This window comes from Lactuca saligna, chromosome 4, assembly GCF_052625555.1.
Source record: "Lactuca saligna cultivar CGN05327 chromosome 4, ASM5262555v1, whole genome shotgun sequence".
NCBI classification, from domain to species: domain Eukaryota; kingdom Viridiplantae; phylum Streptophyta; class Magnoliopsida; order Asterales; family Asteraceae; genus Lactuca; species Lactuca saligna.
The window spans coordinates 204,173,374-204,179,373 of NC_136420.1; positions in this window are offsets into that span (position 1 = coordinate 204,173,374).

Sequence of the window (6,000 nt, forward strand, 5' to 3'; positions counted from 1 at the left end):
CAAGGGTTGCAACTTACCGTGCGGTCTCTGATGCTCGGCCTTAACCCTACGGCAGGTCAAACACCTCTCAACGAACCAGGCAACGTCTCTCTTCATGCAAGGCCACCAGTACTCCTTTCTCAAATCCAAATACATTTTCGTAGCACCGGGATGGATCGAGAATTTCGATCTGTGTGCCTCCTCCATCAAAGTAACACGCGTACCGCCCACGAATGGTACCCAGATCCGACCCTGAAATGTCAGAAGTCTCCGTCCATCCATAACGAACTCTAAAATCAATCCGACGACCCGCTCCTGTTTCTGCATCCCAGACTTCACAACCTCGGCCTGTGCCCCACGAATAGCATTTAATACCGGAGTCATCATCGTCAATCTCAAACATACGTCCCGCAATGGAGTGCTCTCCGCCCTACGACTCAATGCATCGGCTACCACATTAGCCTTGCCTGGGTGGTATAGGATCTCACAGTCATAATCCTTAACCACGTCTAACCATCTCCTCTGACGCATGTTTAGGTTGGGTTGATCCATCAAATACTTCAAACTCTTATGGTCCGTGTATATGGTACAACGAACCCCGTACAGGTAGTGACGCCAAATTTTGAGGGCGAACACTACTGCCCCCAACTCTAAGTCATGCGTGGGATATCTCGCTTCGTGAGGCTTCAGCTGCCTCGATGCATAGGCTATCACATGGCCCCTCTGCATCAACACTGCACCCAGTCCTGAAATCGATGCGTCGCAATATACGACAAAGTCCTCCATCCCCTCCGGAAGAGCTAATACTGGTGCTTCGCACAGTCTCTGACGAAGTGTCTCGAAGGAAGTCTGCTGCTCGGGTCCCCATGAAAATGTAACACCCTTTCGGGTCAATTTGGTAAGCGGCACCGCGATCTTGGAGAAGTCCCTAATGAACATTCGATAGTACCCCGCCAACCCAAGGAAACTCCTGATCTCAGAAGGTGACTTCGGTGCCTCCCAACTCATCACCGCTTCCACCTTGGCCGGATCGACCAATATCCCTGCCTGATTTACAACGTGCCCCAGAAATTGAACTTCCCGTAACCAGAAGTCACATTTGGAGAATTTTGCATATAGCTTCTCCGACCTCAGTACCTCAAGGACCTCCCTCAAATGTCCCTCATGCTGCTCCCTAGACCGCGAATACACCAGAATGTCGTCGATGAATACAATCACAGACCGATCCAGCATCGGCCTGCATACCCTGTTCATGAGATCCATGAACACTGCTGGGGCATTGGTGAGCCCAAAAGGCATCACCACGAACTCGTAATGCCCATACCGCGTCCTAAAGGCTGTCTTCTGGACGTCCTCATCCCGCACTCTTACCTGATGGTACCCTGATCTCAAATCAATCTTGGAAAACCAAGATGCCCCTTGCAACTGATCGAATAGATCATCGATCCTCGGTAACGGATAGCGGTTCTTGACTGTCACCTTGTTCAGCTCCCGGTAATCGATACACATCCGGTGTGAACCATCCTTCTTCTTGACGAACAGAATCGGTGCTCCCCACGGCGAGCTACTCGGCCGAATAAATCCCTTCCCCAACAACTCTTGAAGTTGCGAGGACAATTCTTGCATCTCTGGAGGTGCAAGACGATAAGGCACCTTCGCAATAGGCGCAACCCCTGGAACTAGATCGATACCAAACTCTACTTGCCTCGCAGGAGGTACTCCCGGCAAATCCTCGGGAAAAACATCTGGAAACTCGCGCACCACTGGAACCTCCTTCAGTGTCTTCGGTCTCTCGGAACTCTCCCGCGTATCCATCACATACGCCACAAAACCGTTACATCCCCGCTGTAGGCATTGCCTCGCCCTAGCGGCCGAACAAAAAGCTGATCCCGAACGGGTACCCTCGCCGTATACCGTAAGAACTCCCCCACTAGGGTCTCGTATAGTCACCAGCTGATGCTCGCAGTCGATAACAGCGCTGAATCGGCTCAACCAGTCCATGCCTACAATGACACAGACATCCCCCATCGCAATACGAATGAGGTCAATCGGAAACGCGACCCCGAAGATCTCTAGCACACATCCCCGAAGAACCTCCGTAGCACAAATCACCCTCTCAGCCGCAATAGAAACGCTCAAAGGCCGACTTAACGGCTCACGACTAATGCCGATGTGCTGACTAAAAGCTAACGATACAAACGATCTACTCGCACCCGAATCAAATAACACTAGAGCAGGCATAGAGTTCACAAGGAAAGTACCTACACATACATTAACATAAGCATAGCATTTCGACCTTTAAGTAAATACGTGAATGATAACATACCTGCCACAACATCAGGCGCAGCGCGGACCTCCTCCGCAGTCAGCTGAAAGGCTCTCCCACGAGCCCTCGGGGCCTCGACCTTCGCCGGTCGGGTCTCAGTAGTCCGGGTAGTAGGTGTAGCTCCCTGACGAAGCTGCGGACACTCGGCCTTCCGATGCCCTGTCTGGTTGCAGTGACAGCAAACCATAAACCCCTTAGGGCAATCCCTAGCAATATGTCCCTCCTTGCCACACTTGTAGCAACCACCAGGTCGACACACCCCCTCGTGACTCTTGCCGCACTTCGCGCAAGTGCGACCCTTCGGACCTCCCATCCTCGAATCAGCGAACTTAGTCCGCTTGGCTGCCGGTTGAGACTGAGCCGGCCGTCGATCCACCTGCCGAGACTCAGCCTCCTCCCTCGCTTGAGTCTCCAACTCGATCTCGCGCTTCCTGGCGTTCGCCTGAAGCTCAGTGAAAGTACGATAGGTGGAGTTTGACACAAACTCCCGGATCTCCCTCTTCAAAACACCCAAATACCGGCTCATCCGCGACTGCTCCGTAGATACCAGCTCGGGGCAGAACATTGCCCTCTCATGAAACTTCCGTGTGATCACTGCCACGGAATCAGTACCCTGCTTAAGGGTCAAGAACTCCTGAATCAATCGCTCCCTCTCCACCGGGGGAACGTACTCGTCCCTGAACATCTCCGTAAACCTCTCCCATGTCACCGCTGAAATCTCCGCCTGAGTGATGTTCGCCGTCACGAACTTCCACCAATCCTTCGCTCCCAGACGGAGCTGGTTCAAGGCGAACCGTACCCTCAAGTGCTCCGGGCATGAGCAAGTATAGAAGCACCCCTCGATGTCGGCGATCCACCTCATAGCTGCAATCGGATCCTGCGTCCCATCAAATTCAGGGGGTTTCGTGTTGCTGAATTCCCTGAATAGTAATGAATCACCCCCTTGCGGCCTAGCAGCAGCCACAGCTGCGGTAGCGGCAGCAACTGCAGCTTCAGTAAGTGCGGCGTACCGCTCCTCAAACTCCTCCATCAGCATGGTCTTAATAGACCCAAACATCTCCGGGATCTCAGCCCGGACCGCCACAGCTACCTCTTCCTGAATAATCTGACGAATCTCCTCGTCACTCGCACCGCTTGAACTCGCCCCATTGCGTGTGATGACCATGATGTCTCTGAAATACAACATAAAATCATCAGAGACTCCACCAAGTACAATGGTACTCGATACGCGCCCTACTCAGTCTCCTATTTCCAGGGATTCTTACTTGGGTCTTCCACTGATTCGGTGTCTTCGGTAGTACGGGCCCAATACTACCGACCACACCGTATCAGTATTCGTCCCAAGTCTTCCTCCCCAAATCCCGAATAATGAGTACTCTACCTCTAATATGCACTATCTACTTGTATGCTGCCAAACATCCCATATAAGCAATCTCCCTAGACAAGGCATCACAAAACAGGCCATTCTAGTCCTATCATGTATACCTAGTCTTCTAGCATGCATAACAATTCATAATTCAGTGCATAATATAACATTGTAAGGTATTCTAGGGATCTTTACCGTTCGGGCGCTGGCTGATCGTACACACTGCTCCATCCTTGTTTTACCGCCTTACCATTTATGAAATGTTGTGTCCTTATTATTTAAAAAGGTTTTTCCTCAAATCCCCGGTCTGAGTTCAGTTGCACCCGAAAGTACACCCGAATCCCTCAAACCAAGGCTCTGATACCAATTGTAACAGCTCAAAATTTTCAAATAAATTTTTCATTTAAAATAAAACATCATTATTCGACAAAAGAGTTTATTCCATGTTTTTTGCAAAAGTATAAATAATAAATCTTCAAGATCTTCAACAATGGCAGTGTGTACGTGTCACGCCGGCGCCTTCCCACGGTCATCACTAGTACCTGAAAAACATAAACACAACTAGTAAGCATAAATGCTTAGTGAGTTCCCCAGTATACGACTTACCCACATACGCCTTCCGGCCCGGACCTTTCGGTCCACATAACATTGCCTTCCGGCCCGTAACATAATCGCCTTCCGGCCCATAATAACTTGCCTTCCGGCCCATAGTATTTTGCCTTCCGGCCCATAATAGTATAAAACATAACACATGTAACATAAGACACATAACACATAAGTCATACATCATACCGTTCTTTCTATCACATAAAGTCTCGCCTTCCGGCCCGTATAAGCATACATCACATATAAGCATACATCACATATAAGCATACATCACATATAAAGCATCTACCTCTCTAGACATAGCATTAATATAACACATACGACCTTCCGGTCACGTAGTCAAACCCTTCCGGGTGAAGTATAGTGAGAAGACTCACCTCGTAGTATGCAAGCTATAAACCCTTCGAGCTACTCGCACTCGATCCGCTAATCTGCAGGTTCCCTATAATACCACATACCTTTATTAATGATCTTACCAAACAAGACAACTGACCCTACTAAATTACATACAGGTCAACTGTCAACTTGACCGGACTCGTCGAGTGCAAAGGCCAACTCGGCGAGTCTAGACACCCCGACTCCACTCGCCGAGTCTAAAGAACGACTCGACGAGTTCCAGTAGATCTTCAAGCTACTCGCCGAGTCTGAAGAACAACTCGGCGAGTCCTAGTGAATCTTCAAGCTACTCGCCGAGTCTGATCATTGGACTCGGCGAGTCCTCGCCATGCAGCCAATCCGCTGCCTCCTGTATCTCGCATGATTCCGTAGTATATAGATATGGGGCTTCCTGGACTTTCACATATACTATTACAGTGGTTTAAACACTTGTAACAACACTATAATCTACCAATTCCTTAAATGGGTTTCCTAACCCTAAATTCGCATACAACGTAAAAGCTACAGATTATGATCCGAAGATTACCTGGAAACGTGTTCCCTGTGTCCCCAACCTTCAGAACTCGACCCCTTGAACCTCCTTTGATCACCACCTTGCTTCTCCTTGTCTAACAACTTCTTCAAGCTTCCTCTAGCCCTCACCCTTGCTCCAGATGCCCACAAACTCCTAAGGTATCTTCAATCGGCCAAAAGACGCGACATGACGGCCCTAAAGACATTATATACGATTCAGAATCAAAACGGCTAGGGTTTCAGCTGAACAGCGTCGACTCGCCGAGTCCCTATTGGACTCGTCGAGTCCAGTCGCGTATCTGTGACCAAGACTGCGGTCCTACTCGGCGAGTCAGGCACCAACTCGCCGAGTCCCCTCCTAAATGTGCCCCAAAAATAATTTAAAGAAATACCTGAAATTCCGGGCTGTTACAGTACGACTTGATGTACAGGGGGCGTACATCGCCAACCCAAAAGTCGGGGTCTCCACCCAGTACGCTGCGCGTACTGGGAGTTACGCCCAACGTAACCATCAGATCTAAACATTCTTCATTTCTGGTCTTAATCGGTTAAGCCATTACTTCAACTTCTAGATCCGGCTTTATTTAAGCATCCTTACTCCTGAAGTCGAAACCTTTAAGCCTTGGCATGGCTGTAAAGGCTCTTACACTCCTTAACACCTTTCCATTTCAACTCAAGGATCTAGATCTCATGCATGGCTAAACATTCACGTCCAAGATTACATTTTTATGAATCTACAACTAAAATGGACCAGAAATATGATGGATCTAAGCTAATGGAGACCACTTGCTCATAAAGTCTCCACCTTAGGGAC